At 37.9% G+C, this 18,661-nt stretch overlaps 1 long non-coding RNA gene across 1 annotated transcript; it reads left to right on the top strand.

The window, feature by feature from the left end:
• The first annotated feature begins 271 nt into the window (after positions 1-271).
• Positions 272-8,947, top strand: LOC311290976. The gene is made up of 3 exons (XR_014627492.1): positions 272-360; positions 3,155-3,240; positions 7,398-8,947. It is a non-coding gene; the product is annotated as an uncharacterized lncRNA (long non-coding RNA).
• The last annotated feature ends 9,714 nt before the right edge of the window (positions 8,948-18,661 follow it).

Raw genomic sequence — 18,661 nt, 5'->3', positions numbered from 1 at the left:
CTTTGTCTATTTACGTTTGTGAGAGGATTATGCCTTATACTCTGCAAATAATCTTCCCAACAGGGAAGCTAGAAGTTCTCAATGTTGGTATATATGTTTTAAGTACTTTAAGTACAAAAACATTCTCACAAATTGGGAGTGATTGAAGGGATATTTAAGGGATAATGTAGAGTCAGCTGGTCATTATTACAATTAATGCCAACAGGGTGATCAGGATCAGTCTTGTATCATAACAAAGTGGTTTATTTTGCCATATTGACCAGATGACTGTATGAGTTGTCAATTAGTGTTTCCATGCCATAGTCTTTATTCAGAAATGTTTGACTCACCAGTGAGTCAGGGACTGACCAATCAGGATGGGTAAGTAAAAGAACCATTCTACTTTTTCTTATAATTTGTCACAATAGTAATGTGGGTGGTTTACCATATGAAGCAGTATTTTATACTTTTTATTTTATAGAATGTTGTGTTAATCTACATAACATATTACAATGTAAACATCTCCCCACCCTTAGCCAAAATAAAATGTTTGGAAAATGTTTTAAGAAAAAAATTGTTAACTGGGAACCATGGAACTCTTCAATCACACAATCAACGAACCTGTAGTGCACGGGACCATTCGATTGGCTGATTATAATTGGCCGTAGTTCTGGTTTGTCGCATTACGTCGTTCACTTGCAATGCGGGGCCGAGCACGTGTGTGATTTGTGTATGGTGCTGGGAGATGAGGACTAAATTACATCACGTCTCTGAATGATTTCTGCACATCTTATTACGAGAGATAGGCTACGGGAAGGTGATGGGCAGAACTAACCCGCATATCTTAAGAAGCACGAGAGCTGTTTGATTGCGTTTCGAGGGTTCATTTTAGACAGTTACGGCCACGATTTCAGGGGCTGCAACACGATTTTTTTTTTTTTTTTTTTTTTTTAATTAGGCTTTGTTGTAAAATTAAAGTAGGAACTCAAGTGATGTTTTTTTTCCAGAGGTATTCCAAACCTCCCACCTAAAGAGCTTCACAGCCATGGTCATATAGCACTTACCCGTACGTACTGCGCATCATAATCCTGTCTGAGCTGAGGTAAATCACGGCATAAACGAATCAATACGCACTAATTGTTTTTTATTGTACAATTAGTCCGCGGCTTTGCGGAAAACAGAAACCATTTCCCGCTAATGACTCATGCATCTGCGTATCCCTTCATCAGGGTGGCGCGAGGTGCAGATGATTCTATAGAGTGACGCCGGTTCGAGTGGGGGCTGCACGTCATTGGCTGCCGAGGAAGGTTAATTGACTTTGCGTTTAACATGCTAAATTATTCCAGTTTGCCTGCATGGCATTAGGGGCTGCAACACTCCCCCCCATCCTCAGCCGAGGTCAACCCAGACCAGTCATTAATTAAACTTGTGACATTTAGCCAGATGAGTTTCCTCTGAGTGAGGATGATATTATTAATATTAACGGCCCTGTGTGAATAGAAGCTGTAACCGACCGTGTTTTTTATGGCATCAAAGAGATTGAATCTTTCTCGAGCAGCAGATTTTAAAATGAAAAAGCAGGCTGGGATATGGAGATCCTGGCTCGTGCATTGCTGGTGTCAAAGCTAAATGTGATGCGTCAGGCATTTTGTGCATAAAGCTTGTTCTTTGGAAGATGACTTTAAGAGGTTCTCTCTCTCTCTCTCTCTCTCTCTCTCTCTCTCTCTCTTAAAGAGAGTTTCCGAATGCTATGCATGCTTATAACTGTCTCGTGCGCTTTTAAATGGTATAGCTAATGCAGAAAAGTGTTTGCGTGGTTAATGGAGAATCATTTCTGTAATTGCCTGAACCTAACAGATTAAAGATGCAATATCGTCATTGGTTTTGCATGTCGTCATATTAACACGGAGATCATTTGTACAAAATTGCATTAAATGCCAAGCCCACCCCTGTTTCGAAACAAAGTGAATTGTGGTACCTCCAGAGAGACCCTTCCCCCATCTCATTGGTTTTAATACTGGGCAGCGCAGGGCCGTTATGAGCATTTCAGCTCCTCTTGTGTTCTGATAGATGGGCCCTGCTGATACATGATCTATGATGTATGCGGAGAAAGGCCAGCTCATCTTTATTCATGAGCTCGGAGCTGTGATTTCCTCTTAAAGAGACAGAGCGCCACATTCAACGCACCTTTCTCTGCTTGCTGCCAACGTGTAACTGATGTTGTGATTTTAAAATATCACCAAGGCTCTTTAAGAGTAAAGAATGATAATGTATTTTCATCTGAATGTTTCTTGTTAAACAGATATTGTTTGCTTCAGATTTCATGAATGTTTTTCACAGAAGATTAGCCTGTAGCGGCATTATCATTATTTTCAGTTGAGTCATTAAGAGATTCACAGACTGTGTGTCATGTTGTCCCTCTCCAGTGAAGCAGGTCGAGGCAGCTATAATGATCTCCCAGAATCTGAGAAAGTACCGGCTAGTTCTCGCTTCCTACTCATTAAAACCACCACAGTGTTCCTTGAGACAATCCGCTTCCTTAGCATGGGAGCGCTGAGAGATTGGAGCAGCAAATTCTTCTGTGGATACTTGTCATCTTCTATCTGTATTTCATTTAAGAACCCCATTAGATGCAAAACCACAGGACGTCACCTGTTATCTTTCTATTTCTGGAAATAGGCTATATTGTTTCTGTTTTCTCTCACGCGCCATTAAAGTATGCTTCCCGCAGTAGACATTTAGAGGGGAACCTGCTAGCTATCTGTCTCTGAAATGACTTTTTAATGGCCGACTAGATTTGCTCATCTATCACAGGTCTGCACCGCTCTTGATTCTCCGATAAACTCAAATAGATTCGGTTACTAATGTTCACGCAGCCGCCATCGCACTGTTCCATATGCAGCTCTTTATACGGCGTGGCAGAGAAATTCATCTGAGTGGGTTTTTATCTTACTGAATCGTTCACTCACAAAGTCAGGTTGCAAAAGTAACTATAAATATGTAAAAACAGGGCAAGCTCATAAGGGAAATGTTGCTGTAGCAGTTTTTATCCAGAAATATGTGCTCTGGTGACATTCTGTCAAAGCCTCAGCAACATTTGAATATTGTCATATGTATATATATTCGAGTATAACTATTCTTATTCCACCACTAATACTTTTATGTTATGTTGCAGGCTGATGCTGAAAATCAATGTCTGCTGTCATCGTATGGAAAAGAGCAGTTTGGATATTCTGGAAAAATGATATGATATTGACATGGGTCAGTAAGACTTTTATTCAGCATTGATGCATTAAATTGATCAACAAATTAGGTGACAGTAAATACATTTATTCTAGTTTACATAAATGCTGTTCTTTTTTAAACATGTGACACCAAAGGCTGCTGAAAATTCAGCTTTGCCAACACAGGAATACATTGTATTTTTATTTGTAATAATATTACCATTTTTAAATTGTACTTTTGAATGCTATAGGTAAACATTGCCAAATTGGGTATATTAAGATGTAACCTATTCTAGTTATAATTGAGTACTGATCTTTAATGATAATCAATACTTAAAATATACGTCATGTTTTGAATATATATTTTGAATATTTTTCAAGGTGTGGTGTCTAGAATGTTTTTTTTTTTTTATATATATATATACTGCAACATATCCTAACTGCAATCAAAATGCAGCATTGTTGTAAAACTCTTTATACATACTAAGATGTTTACAAGTAGCGTGTCTGTAATGTTGTTCGTAATACCGTGAATCGCAGAATGCCGCAATCCAAACATTTGCTGACTAAGACACCCTTTTTCCCCCTTTGTGGTTCGCGCTGTCAGTTTGACACGGTCACTGTATAATATTTTGGGTGAGCATCTGTTTCTACAGGGCAGGAACTGAGCCATCATGTTAGTGGAAAGGGGGCGTAAGAGGGGGGGCTTTTTAAAAATCAAGCCTGTGAAATGAGATGCTAATCAGAGGCAGCAGGAGCATGAATGGGCTACGCGTGGCTGCCGTGAATATCTCACACTGATATGATAAATTATGCTAAATCTTTGACCCTTTGACCTTGGGGAGTCTGGTGTATAAAGGTTTGTTATATGATTTTGAGACCCTACACCCTGCGTTGAGTGAGTGGTTTAAGACTGGCAGAGCAGTTGTTAGTTTAGCGCGAGTTACCGAAGGATTTAGCAAGTGGCACAGGTGGGCACGCTACAGGAAAAGGTGGGCAGGATGGCGTACCGAGGTTGGAGATGTATTGCAATGGAGGAGGGGTCTATCCAAGTGAAGTCATTAGCATAAGAAAAGTACGCAGTGTAGTGGTTGCGCTGAGCTGCGCGCACTTGATAACGGCAAGAAGCGTGCCAGACAAACACACACTTAATCGTACATGACATCTCACCAGGTGGTGGCCAACACCACATGTCTTTCCCTCTTTCTATTTTCCCCCCTTTCTTTTCGTTTCTTGAAAGAGAATAAATCCTTGAAGCACCGTTTGTCCCTCAGCAATGCTTTGTGACTCGGTTCATACAAAAGCTTCGGATTAGGGCTTATTCTGGGCTCTGGTTTCTGTCTTATTGTTTACCACATCATGGAAACGCACCGGCTAGCCTGTGCCATTTGCCATTTGCCACAGCAGAGCTAATATGAGAATATTTTAAAACAATTTTATATTAGAACCCCCTGCATACACACTCTGTCACTTCTTCATTATATATGATGGATAGCCCAATTTAAAAAGCTGCTGAGGGAGTCTAATTTAGGCATGAGATTTTTAACGAGATTAAACATTTCACATTCATAGCGGGTAATCGATGCAGACATTTCTATCATACGTAGACCTTGCTGCTCCAGTGTTTACATACAGATTTAAATATATCCGTCAGAAAGTAATTACATTAAAGTCACATACATTGGAGAGTGGCCATTCTTGGGTCTGGAGGTCGGACGCTGTTTTTTACTTTATTTACCAAAAAAAAATATGTAAGGAAAATGATGTTACAATGAGCATGAGAGGTGAATGTGAGTAATATTTTAAGTACAATTTAAATTATAATTCATTTCCTTTCACTTTCCCTTTCCCATCCTGTCTTGTTCTTCCAATTTCTTCCCTCCAACTGTGTTTGTCATTATATTTCTGTAATGGAAAATTTCTAATTTTCCTAATCTCTCCTCTACTCCGCATGCAGTCTTCTCCTTTTCTTTTATGGAAAATATTGCAGTGGTCCTCTGGTGGCCTGTTGGCTCGGGCATGATTTATTTGAGTTATGTGTGGATGTCCAGTGTAGAATAGCCCATTGTGCGGAACACAAAGAGAAAGGCCAGTCTCTGCAGCCAGGCAGATGGCACATCCTGGAATCAGAGACAATAGTCTTCACCCTGAGTTCTATTAAAGAATGCAAAGAGCTGCATACTAATCATGCATATATTAAACTGGTGGCCAGTGGTGGACTTTACATACTATGAAGCATATGGATTGTTTTATGTCTCAATATCTTAAAATCTCAAGTTTATCCTCCCAGAGAGAATTTAATGCCACAATGCTGTGGCATGGGGATATTTTAGTAGATTATACGATTACGACAACATATAATAAATGTATATTAAATACCATATTAGAATAATGGAATGCATCATCAAAATAACACCCAAAAACATTTTTTTTTTAAAGTGCAGTGTACTTAAAAAAAAAAAAAAAAAAAAAAACATTTTATAATTCAACATAACATTAAATAACTGATTAAGAAATGGTCTGCATTTTTGAAACAACACCCTCATTTCTCGTTGTGCTGTCCTCTTTCCCTCTCCCCTCTCTCTGCAGGTGCACGAGCAATTTAATGAGATGCAAATGAGATATGCATACAGCCAATCTCATGTGCCATGATTAAGCACAGGATATTAACCATTCTCTCTCGCTCGTCTCTTTTCATCTAGTAAATCCCATCCTTGGCTCTGTCACTCCATGGCAGGACTGCTGCAGCAGAAATATCTAGAAGAAATAAAAAAGCACTGAAAATTCAATGCATTTGTCCTGCGTCTTGGTATGTGACGCATTGAGTAGAAAGATCCTTTCAGATTTCTTGGTAGTTTCTTGCGTTTTGGTGCTGAAGCTGGTAAGGAAGCATATCCTCCATTTTCTAACCCCCCACCCCCCTCCCCCCTCCCACCCTTCCACCGTTGCCTTATTCACTCTTCCTTTGACTCGCCCCTTTTGTGTTACTGTGTGTGTGTTTGTGTGTGTGTGTGTGTGTGTGTGTGTGCACAGTTTTTTTTTGGCATAATCCATTTACATAATAAAGATGAGGTAAAATTAAGATCCCCACAGGAGTAAAGACGAGAATCCCAGCGATACAAACCTCATTAATACAGCACGATTAGCATATCCGTACATAATTGTCCACAATCGGTACAAAGAAAGATGTAAATGCAAAAAAAAAAAACAGCAACCGCAAATTAATCGTCCCATTTCGCGAGGTTGTTAACGGCTAATTTGAACTTGTTTATCGAAGGTTACTCTGAAAACAATGCCCGTTTCGGAACAAATCCTCCGTCGCTTAACGAGAGCGGTGTCAATAAAAAATTCTATGCACAAACGTCTGTAAATCTGTTCCTTCAGAAGGCACGAGAAAGAAGAGGAGGAGAGAAAATCTGCATTATTTATACTCCTCTACAATGTCCTGTGAGAGACCGAATTCTCTCACTCACTCTCTGAGTGGCATTATTTTCTCTCTGATTCGACAGGAGGCTTCGAGGATCCTCAGAACAGGTATTCAAGCACAAACCTGCCCTTGTACTTGGAAAGCTGTGCAAACGGAAAGATTTCAAAAGTTGTGCATCCATCTGGTAAACTTCACCATGCTAATACCCGTCATTTATCCTTTTGGTGTTCCCGACGTACTAATGAACTCTTGCTTCTACTGAACGTATATTTGCGCAAGCCACTGCGGAGTACGTTCTGGATTTTTGTAGTAGATAAAAAAAGTCATATGCCATAACAATAGTTGCGATTTGATTGATTTGTTGAGTCACTGTTTAACTTAAGGCCTGTGGTTTTCTTTAGCTCCTCCCTGTTTGCTTGTATCCTCAGTTGTTTCTTCTGTCCTGTCCACCAACTTTACCATTTCTGATATCCAACATTTGAAATTGTTTTTGGATGACAAACTCTTTCTTTACTCTTCCTTTCTTTCCATTTATCCTTTTACAAACCCTGTTGAATGTTAAGTAATGTTGGCATTGCTGCTGGCTCGCTGACTTCCGTCGACATTCCATCAGTCTGGTTTGCCCATCACTTTTGTTCACACAAGTGTTCCTGCCACATTCCTCCTCACCAAATCTGTCACACTAATTAACCCAACAAACTCTGCAAGTGTTAATTAAGCTGTCGGATCACTGTGTTTTTCAATCTTGTTTTGTGTTTCGTCCCTAGGGCTCTTTGTCTTTGCCAAGTGGCACGCGTCGGGGGCTGGTTACTGCAGGAACATGCTGGCACTCTGCCATTCCCAAGCCACCGCCAGCTTCCCAGCGGCATGCGGCGGCGCAGAGATCCTGGCACGCTGCCGAAGGTTTGTGCGTGCCAACGAGAATAACAAGACAAGTCGCATATCTCCATTAATACAAAGCAGATGCCGCCATACCCGCGTCGAGTGGCATCGACATCGGGGCATGTGCTGCTGACTCTCTGGGGGATATGCCTACTTGGAGCCTGGCACGGTCACGAAGGAGACGGCGAAACGCAGCAGGATGGCATAGCCTGCGGGAATCGAAATGACGAGGTTGTGGCGAAGAGTTTTGCGCTTTTCTGAAACAATAAGAGGATAAAAGGTTTGTTAGGAGACACCACATCAGTTTATCGCAATGCATTGAATGAGGCATTGCATACTCACACAGTCGCCATGCTGTCGAGCTGGCGGATGGATCTTCAAAGAGCTCCAACTTTTGAATCCAACATCTCGTTTGCAGAATTGGCAGCAGGATGATGCCTCTCTTTTCTCTTGTTATCTGTCTCTCCTCCTCTCTCCTCTGTAATGCCACCCTGCCTACACGCCCTCTTTGGCACCGGCGCTGAGTGGATGGCACCGTGCCAACCTCGCAAAACCACCGTGTTCATTCGCCACTTTGCGTCATGCTCTTCCCCCCACACACCCTCCCTCTCTAACTCTTCAACCCTTTTTCTCTTTCCATCCCTCATTCTGTCGCTCTACTTTGGATCCATGTGCGCTCTTTGATGACTTAGAAGTAGAAATGATTTCTGATGTGTCATGCACTGTGTTTACTTCAGCATTCACGTCTGTACAGCGCGCCACAGTAACTTTCTATAGCGTTTTCTTGTCGCTGCTCTTCAGCTCTGATGTGCCTTTTATTTCTCGCCATTCAAAGATCACAAGTGCGCTTTTATGTCCCGTATGATACTCCACTTCCAGAGACACGCAAGCCTGTCCGCTGGGCCCCAACAAGTTGTTCTCCCTTCTGTTCTGTTTTCTGTTCTTTCATTCGGAGAATCTAAGCATGAAGCGTTTCGCAACAGGAGGTCACCGCGATGCAAATCAAGTGGATTAGCATATCATTTAGTGGAATGAATATGCAAATGCTCTTTGAAATTTGTGAGTTTTCAGCTTTCAACAACTCAAAAGTCTCTTATGTGTGCACTGATACCTCTTTTCTTTTACATTCTCTAATCTCTTCTCATTTAATCTTCATTTTTCTGTCTCTAAAGGGTTTGTATAGGGGAAATTCCTTGCTGTTAAGATTACCAAGGGATATTGAGAGTATTTCAGGGCAAAATAGTCCACCTTGTGAGCATGTCTGCCCAGCTGGGCATCAACTCCCAGATACACAGTGGCACAGACACTGCTAGAGAAAACACTCATGGTTGTGTTTTCCTCTTGGCTACAGAATGTCTTTATATTTAAATACTAGGAAAGGGCCTCAAATTGCAGACAGTTGCAGCAACAATGCAATAAACCAATCTTTGGATGCAATATGTGCTTAGATGTGCATGTTTCTCTTTATTGTAAATATTAATTCTAATTATCAATTTTATCATTTTTGGGATTGTTTAACCCGTAACAAAATATTGTCCTTTACAGTACTGTACATTGTGTTTTTTTTTTATAATAGAAGATAAATAGCTGTAGATCTTGGTTATTTATCACTTTGATCCAAATTGGTTTGTCTTAAACATTGCTTTTACTATCATAATAGACACTCAAATGAAAAATATATTTTGACACAGTTAGAAAAATGAGGGTCATCCAAAATCTTGAATATGAATGAATAGATGAGAATATTAAACACAATTTAAAATTCTAGGCATGATTTATTATGCCAATTTAATTGCATCAAATTGATGATTTATACCCAGTGATTCAAGACGCAATGTCTTTTAAAATGGCTAATGAGGTCATTACATTGCATGTTCATTTCTAAAATATTTTGTCTAATTTGATAATACGCTATGCAGTATTCACAGTCCCGGTTAACACATTTGATCAGATTTCCCCCCACAATCAGCACAGAAAATGGGGGGTATACAAAAGCTGTGATGAGATTAACAGGGTACTTACTGTGTTTGCTGCTCCCTACATATTCAGCAGGGGATATTTGTTCAATATTTGTGACAAACTTCATTCAATTGAAAGGCACTGCAATGTGCAGATTGGGAGTTTTCAGGTAAGCTCATGATAAATGTGTGTGTGTGTGTGTGTGTGTGTGTGTGTGTGTGTGTGTGTGTGTGTGTGTGTGTGTGTGTGTGTGTGTGTGTGTGTGTGAATATATACAGTATATACCAATATACTTTGATACAGTTAGTACCAAAAGTTTGAACTTTTTTTTTTTTGAAAGAAGTCTCTTATTCTCATTAAGCCTGCATTTATTTGTTTATAAAATACAGAAAAAAAGTAATATTGTGAAATATTATTTAAAATAGGCCTAATTGTTTTCTATTTGAATATGCTTTAAAATATCATTTATTTCTGTGACGCAAAGCTGAATTTTCATCAGCCATTACACAGTCTTCAGTGTCACATGATCCTTCAGAAACCCTTCTAATATGATGATTTATTATCAATGTTGGAAACAGTTAATATATTTTTTTAGCTATAACCTGTGATGCTGTTTTCAGGGTTCTTTTATGAATAAAAAGTTTAGAACATCATTTATTTTAAATAGAAATGTAACTATACCGTTCAAAAGTTAGGGGTCAATAATTGTTTTTTCTTTCTTCTTTGAATTTTTTTTTTTTATATTTTATTCAGAAATAATGTGTTAAATTGATAAAAAGTGATAATAAAGATTTATATTGTTAGAAAAGATTTCAATTTTAAATAATAATGCTGTTCCTTTTTACTTTTTATTCATCAATGAATCCTGACAAAAGTATCACAGGTCGGAAAAAAATATTAAGCAGCACAACTGTTTCCAACATTGAAAAAAAAAAAAAAAGGATCAAAGGATTTCTGAAGGATCATGTGACACTGAAACCTGGAGTAACGATGCTAAAATTTCAGCTTTGTATTACAGAAATTATATTTTAAAGTATATTAAAATAGAACCTTTTAAATTGTAATAATATTTCACAATATTACTGTTTTTTTTCTGTATTTTTGATCAAATAAATGCAGCCTTGATGAGCATAAGAGACTTGTTTAAAAAACATATAGTAATGTGTGTGTGTGTGTGTGTGTAATTTTGTAATGTTTAATATGAAAACAAATGTGCTTTGGTACATTATGTAAAAAAAAAAACCTTCTTTGTGTTTATTTTAGCAACTTCCCGTCAGTGTACACTTGTTCTGTAAGTCATTTGCAGTGCCCTTCCGACTGAGCGGATGCACTTCCTGCGATTTAAAAACTGGCTTAAGATGACCGGATATGAGATAGCCTATTTGCTTTGGCAGGGCATTGTCGGGGGAATGGACCATATCCAAATTCTATGTTCTGTAAGTATATTCATAATGCCTCACACATATCATCCTTGGTGGATAGACAAATACTAAGTTGCTCTGAAAAATACGTGAGGTGTGTTTTAAATATGGCTACCATACTAATGCAAATTACATTGCACAGAAAGATCATACACACATACACACTCGCTCTATGCACATACATTTATGTGAGTAACCGTAATGGGAGACTGCTTGGCCACCTTAGAATATAAATCACATTTCCCATCAGCCTCTGCTCTGACCTCTGACCTTCACTTTGATATGGTTCAAGAAAGTGTGTGTGTGTGAGAGAGAGAGAGAGAGAGAGAGAGTATCTCTTGGTCGATAGCTACAGGATCTCTGCTCTTCTACACTACATTATTCTCACATCTGTCCATTAGCAGGGCCACAGAGAGTAAATCTCCTCACCTACACACACACACATACACAAGAGACAGGGAGGTGTGATATTACTGTAAGATCACCATGGAATAAAACTTACCATGCACGTCACGGGGCTGTCAGGTAGCGTTGCCATGGAGATCACCAGCAGGTGTCTATATTATGTGGTGGTATCACCATGTTTGTCAGGCTCTAGCATGTATGCGTGTTGACATGCTCACTCACTCATGCACAAATAAGCATGTGAGCTTGCAGTGCTTTCTAGTTTCAGACACAAGCTCCACACAAAACTCTCACTTTTATTCACTGCTTCATATTCCGTCAGAACAAATGTATAATTTCGGATCTGTCTCGCATTTTATTTCATTCTCTGTCCATTTGCAGTGGGAATACTTCAGGGCACTTTTGTTTATTGGAGCTAATGGCTGAATATTAGGAGCTTCCCTCTTTCAAAATGTATTCCGCTCCGAGCTATATAGTGTGTGAAGTCGACCTAAACTCAAATGAATATCATTAAATCGGTCTTAGCTCTGTGAAACAACAACAACAACACACAAATTCTCAGAGAAAAAATGAAATGGCATTGTTTATTCATCAGCCATTATCATACTGATGTTTGCTGGCGGAACCGAGAGGAAACATGCAATATTAACAGATGATCCAAAAAACCACAATATCATAAATATACCTGGTCTGGAATAGAATAGAATAGACCAATAAACACTACAGAAATACAATATATGCAACTGTACGCAAATGCCTAATAAATCAGAATTTATTACTCATTAGATTATGTTTGCTGGTGGAGCCAAGAGGAAACATACAATATTAAAAGATAAAGTAGCCTAAATGATATGCAGTTGTATACAAATGCCTAATAAGTGCAGAATTTATATGTTTAAATGAATTTATAAAACAAAACAAATGAATGCACATTTATGGAAAGTGGTCCTGCAGTGTGACATGATGCGTTTTAAACAATTTTAGGCAGCGTTTTGCAAATTCTTTTTTAATTATAATGCACGCAGTGTTTATGTCCTCGTGTTAATTGAGAACCCACGTGAAATATTTGTACTTGTAAAAATTAATTTGTCACACCCCAGGATTATTTAAATTGAGCTAGTGAAGGCAGGGAGGCGATTAAAAATGGAGGGGAACATTTTAAGAAATAGGGAACAGCACCAAAAATACACGTTATCTTATACATTATTTGAACTTTAAATCTTGAAAGATAAATAAATAATGAACTAAACAAACAGTACTTTTAGTAGGCTATATATAAAGTGATATTAATTATATTAAAAATGTTATGTGTCAAATACATTTTGCATTGGAGTACATGCCAGCATGCAGGAGAGAACATATTAAATGTTGATTATTTCATTTCTAATTTTTTCATATTTTATTTTATAATGTCATTTTTATATTTCAATCTCACAGCATTTTTGCGTTTGACAAATGTCTTTATCCAATGCAACTCGCAGTGTACTCAATCTTTGCCTGAGAATCAAATCCACTGCCTTGGTAAATGGAACCCAAATGATATGCTTTTGAATTTGACCTTAAAACAGAGATCTTAAACATAACACATGACTCTAGACATTCATGATTCCAAATCTCTGTATTCCTTAATATTTAGTTTAGTCCTGTATTGAGCTGCAAGTATAAGGTGTGTCTGCAGATGTATAGCCTATAGGACCAATGCAGTAACAATACTTAAATACATACAGAAACAGCACTGCAAGTGTGTACGCAATCCATGTTTAATCTTGATCTTTTTTGTGACCTTCTCAAAAATTTCTAATCCTGAATGATTTGTGTCACACGTTATTATTATTCTTGCAGGCATAAGAGACGAAAATAAATGAAGATATTATACTTGTACCACAAGGAAACCCCCAAAATAAACTTAAGAGGGTCTGCGCTCACACACTTCATCTGAAAAACACAGGCAGAAATACGAAAAATTATAGTGTCCCTGGAGGGCAAATTACATGGAGTTTGAGTGTGTGTGTCTGTGAGATGCTGCAAAATGAAATTCCGCCTATAGGGAGTCAGACACGCGCTCCAAGTGAATAGAGGAGAACAAAGGATTATTCTCTCCCCTGATTCCTCTTGTTCTGCCCTACTGTTGTTACTCTGTTCATTTATTTATTTTCTCTTTTTTTCTTTGTCCATTTGTCCTTTAACAGCGCCTCTCGAAAAACACAGAAAATTGACGACATAAACACAAACACATACAGCTATGACAAAAAGTCACAAATAATGTCTGACATTTTCTATCTTCTCTGTCTCTGCAGGCTGTGATTCAAATGCTGCACTCACTGTCGAACAGTGACCTCCAGAGGACGTTTATAAAACTGCAGCCTGCTGCAAACTCATTATTTGAGGCATCCATAGGCATTAAACTAATGCCCTGTGACTGTGAGGATAAGTATGCAGAATATTTTTTATTATTATTAATCCTAGAACACAAACTCTAGATGATTTTTTTTCCCCCATCCCTACCATAGAGATGCTATACGACGTCACATCATCAGCTCCATTATAAGCCAAAGATTAATGATTACAAACTTGATTGAAAAATGTTGCTACAATGTTATAAAAACTCAATATATCAAATTCAAATGAACCTTATCATTAAATTATCATGCATTTTTTGAATTATAAAAGCAGATGTCTATATAATAACAAGCTACCTAATATAAATAATTCAACATATTTTGAAACGAAATACTATATTAATAACAAAAGAAATTATAAATTAATTAAAATAATATTATTATTTTGCAGTCAATTTAAGCAGTTTATATATATATATACACTATATATATATATATATATATATATACACTCTGTGTGTATATATATATATATATATATATATATACTGTGTGTGTGTGTGTGTGTGTATGTATATATATATATATTTATATATATATATATATATATATATATATATACTGTGTGTGTATATATATATAAGGCCTATATATTAAAGCTTGTGTAGACTGCAAAATAATAGCTAATAATATTAATAGAATTTGTATGTAGACTGCAAATGTTATTTTTATTATTATTTAGCAGTTAACGCAAGCTTTTGGATGCAAATTTCTCTGTTTTCCTTTCCCCCCCCAGTTCTATCACTTTTAAAGCCTCATCTAATATGACTATTTCTCTCTCTTTCTCTGTCACCTTCTCTCTCTTTTCCCCTTCTCGCGTCCTTCCTGAAAGGCAGCAGTAATGTGATTTCAGTAATGTAATTTGTCTGCGTGTGTGTCAGTGTGCGGACAGTGAGGAGGAACCTGATCCAGGCTGGATGATTTATGATGTTCGTTCCATCGTTTTTCTAAAACACGTTTCTCTTCATTTATTTTTAATCTTCAGAGCGATTAGTTCTCCCTGTCACCTGCTATACAGCGTCTGAGCGGAGCGTTAATGAGAGAGAGCGAGAAAAAGAGGCTTAAGAGAGACAGACGCACAGACACACACTTGCAGCACATGAAAACATGCAGAATAGAACCTATAGAAAATAAAGAGCGCACAGTGCATTCGATTTTGGGTTGAGATCTTCAGCACTGGAGGAATATGTCAGCTCATACATACCACTGTGAATGAGCATTCACTGCAATCAGAGGTCAGACTCAAAAGCAGCCAATTGAAATCACTCCCTGCATTTCCATGGCAACACGCTCCATATGACTCCACTTGATATAGCTTTATTCCCTTTACTCATCTTTTTATTTCCTTTAATTCCTTGCTCTCTCTGTTTTTCCAGCATAATATATTTATTGTAGAACCTATTTAGCATATAGCAACCACATTACAATGTTTTAAATGCTGTCAATCGATTTAAAACTAAATTGTTCTGTAGTTAATCGCAACCTTCGTTTTTAATATATTTTTATATTGTAATACATTGAATCTCCAAATAATGTAGAAACAACATAAAGACAGTATAATTTAAATATTTGTTTAATGGCATCTTTTTAGTAGCCTATATGAATGAAGGCAGTATCACTGATACCAGTCTTTACTAAATGGATTTTTTTCCAATTTTAGCCATTAATTATAGCCATATAACAACTTTTAATTGAAAAGTTAATTTAAAAAATGTGCGCATAAACCCATTGTAATAAATGTCATAAATTTTATGCTTAAAGCAGGGCTATGCAGTTTCGGGAATTTCTTTGCTGTATTCTTGCTTTTTGCTCGCAGGTTTCTCTATAGAGCTCCCCCTACAGCTTCGGAATAGATATTTGACAACACTGTCGAAAAACTCGTTGGTGATTCTCAGACACCAGAGGCTATAGATCAACGACATCAAAGCAGATGGGACATTCTTTAAAACGTCTTCTTCATTCGGGTTCGAACAGCGTGAGGGAGCGCAATAATGACAGAATTTTAGCAGATTTTTTTGCCGTAAAGCAATTCGTTACATCGCAAGACCTGATATCACGCGATACTTCCTGACGCTGAGCCCGCCGGCCCAAAGTTGCAAGGGTGGTTTTTCGGCTCACAGGCGCTTGGGGGGTGTGAGACGACCACTATTCAACCCGAAAAAAGTCATATAACTATTCCAATGACTCCGAAGCTGTTCGTTTAAGGTAAAAAATTTACTTAGTTCACCTTTAAATTATACATTGAATATAGATGAATCATCATTAAAGCTATACAGAAGTTATTCAGTAAAGAGCAGTGAGTTCTCTTTGTCTTTGTTCTTTGATTTACGTTAATGACAGACAGCAGTGGGTTTATTAGGCTGCTGTCACTTTAAGACCTGAGTCACATGACGCTGATCTGAAACACATTCTATTTTCTCACAACTCTTTACAGTTAACATTCATTTAACACCTTTTTTAACTCATTTAAGACTGCTTATGAGGATACTCGACAAAACGGGAATTTTGGAATAATTTTGTGTGTTTTTGTACGCTCAAGCTCTTTCGCGTTTTTCTGAATTCTTTTTTTGTTTCTTATCACTCTTGAATGGTTTAATAGAACTTGAATGAATGATAGCGTAATAATAGCTATAGTGCAGCCAAAGTATGACAGAAAAAACAGATGCTGCTTTAATTGCTTTAGATATTTTTAATGCGTTAACCTGAGGAAAAAGTAATAAAAAAATGAACCTGTTAATTTTGACAGCCTTATGTAAAACCCAACACTTGAACAACTGCATAGCAACGCCCTGGAAGCCACATACAAAGCTTTGTTTCATGGTAATGAGTTTCGTTTGAGCAATGACCACTCACATTTCCTTTAGAAAATTTTAAAGTCTAGTTTATTTGTGTTTTATGTGACATTCAGATTTTTTTTTTCCTGGCCCAATGAACTGGTTAACTGCTATTCTGGTCACTCTCACTCTGTTTCTCTGTAATCGAGCCTTCAGTCAGCAGCCGCAGAGCTTTAAATAAAGACCTGATCAGATCATACGATGAGGTCAGTGGGACAGAGGGGGAGGGAGGTGGGGGCTCCGCTCTATTGATCTGCTGTCTGTTAGACTTGTTCTACCGTCTAAACATTATTGATTACACTGTCCTCAAACACAAGCTCCCTGTTCAATTTTCATTTTAAAGCTATTTGTTCCTCTTTAGAAAGGCTTTAGTCCACTTGTAAGTCAATACACATGAAAGAAAAAGATAGTAACACATTGTTTTACATCATGTGCTGTGTATGTGTGTCTCTCTCTCTCTCTCTCTCTCTGTGTGTAGGCCTATAGTGTCTGAGCTTCAAAGAGAGTGAATGGATGTTTTAAAGGGATGGTTCAGAGTAATTTCAACCGAGGGTCCTTTGCACCATGACCTCGAGCCAAACACCCCCCCAGAAGCTTTTTTTCCCTATTGGCCGAACATTATTAAAGTTAGAGCTTATTTAGAGATATCAGCCGAATGGCTTAGTGCAGGCGCTAATGGATCCAAGGTTGTATCTCGTAAATTACCCCACTAATAATGACGGAATGGTACCAAACTTGTACAGTACAAATAGGTTCTGTACTCATAAAACGAGGCGTTGGAAAGTTTGTAAGTACATCAGGAGGGATAGTACCAGTTTACAACAATTATTAGTTAAAAGTTGTCAACACTTCTGAAAAACTACCAACTAGTACTAGTTGGTACTACCAACAAAATATTAGTGCATTCCTGGAACTGGGCGTCGTTACACTACATCCTTATGCATCGCTTTCTGCCAGGACTTTCACTGGCTTTTCCCAACTCAGTGAAGTGACGTCGACGTCCGGGTTAGCAGTAGCATAAGCCGTCAGGCAAGTGTTATTTAAATAAACTCCTGATGCACTTACAAACTTTCCAATGCCTCGTTTTATGAGTACAGAACCTATTTGTACTTCTGTAGAAGTTTGGTACCATTCTGGGCATTATTAGTGGGGTAATTTACGAGATACAACCTTGGATCCATTAGCACCTGCACTAAGCCATTCGGCTGATATCTCTAAATAAGCTCTAACTTTAATAATGTTCGACCAAGGAAAAAAAGCTTCTGGGGGGGTGTTTGGCTCGAGGTCATGGTGCCAAGGACCCTTGGTTGAAATTACTCTGAACCATCCCTTTAAGGTGCACTTAATGAGAAATTTCATTTTTATGAACTAATTAGTAATAACTGAATTAGTGAAAAAACTATCTGTAATATCTTTATTTGTATAATATTTAGGAGATACCAAAATGATTTGATATTTACCACCATTACATATTCACCAGGTATCTATATGAAATATTTCTTATTGTTAACTTTAATCTTATCTTCGCCACTGCGGTATGCCTACTAGCATAATTTTAGATGGTATTATTACAGTCGATGACATCAGACCATCATAAAATGTCATAAAAATTCATCATTTGTTTTAAAGCTACACTGTGTGATATTTTCCCCCATCTAGCGGTGAAATTGTATATGACTACCCAGTGGATATTAGTTTCTGTTCCTTTCAATTCCGAGGGCGTTTTAACTGCTACGGTGGCCGTATTATTCCAAGATTAAATGAATAATAGTTTTATGTTTTCGTTATTTCATTGCTAATATCAGCTATCCCAAATGAATGCAAGCTAACGTTAGTAAAGTATCAGTGCTATCCTTATTCTGTATATTGAACGAGATTAATAGTGAACTATAAAACTTCGAATTTACACAAATAGGCTGAATTACCTGTCGAGAAGAAAGCAGGCAACCTCGGCTCGGCGTCCGTTTTAAAATCTTTGCTCCTCATGAGCTCTTTCCATCTGGGAAAAGTTACTCCAATATTGACTTTGGTCTTGCTGATTTGTCTGTCGCGTTGACGTTTTAATTCTCTCTTTCGCTTCCTTGGCGACTCTGCTACATGTCCTCGAATGCAGGCGTGATCCTCCATCTTC

The sequence above is a fragment of the Rutilus rutilus genome (genome assembly GCF_951802725.1).
Source record: "Rutilus rutilus genome assembly, chromosome: 5".
NCBI lineage: Eukaryota > Metazoa > Chordata > Actinopteri > Cypriniformes > Leuciscidae > Rutilus > Rutilus rutilus.
Note: the sequence above shows the minus strand (reverse complement) of the source record. Positions and strands in the feature narration are given on the sequence as shown.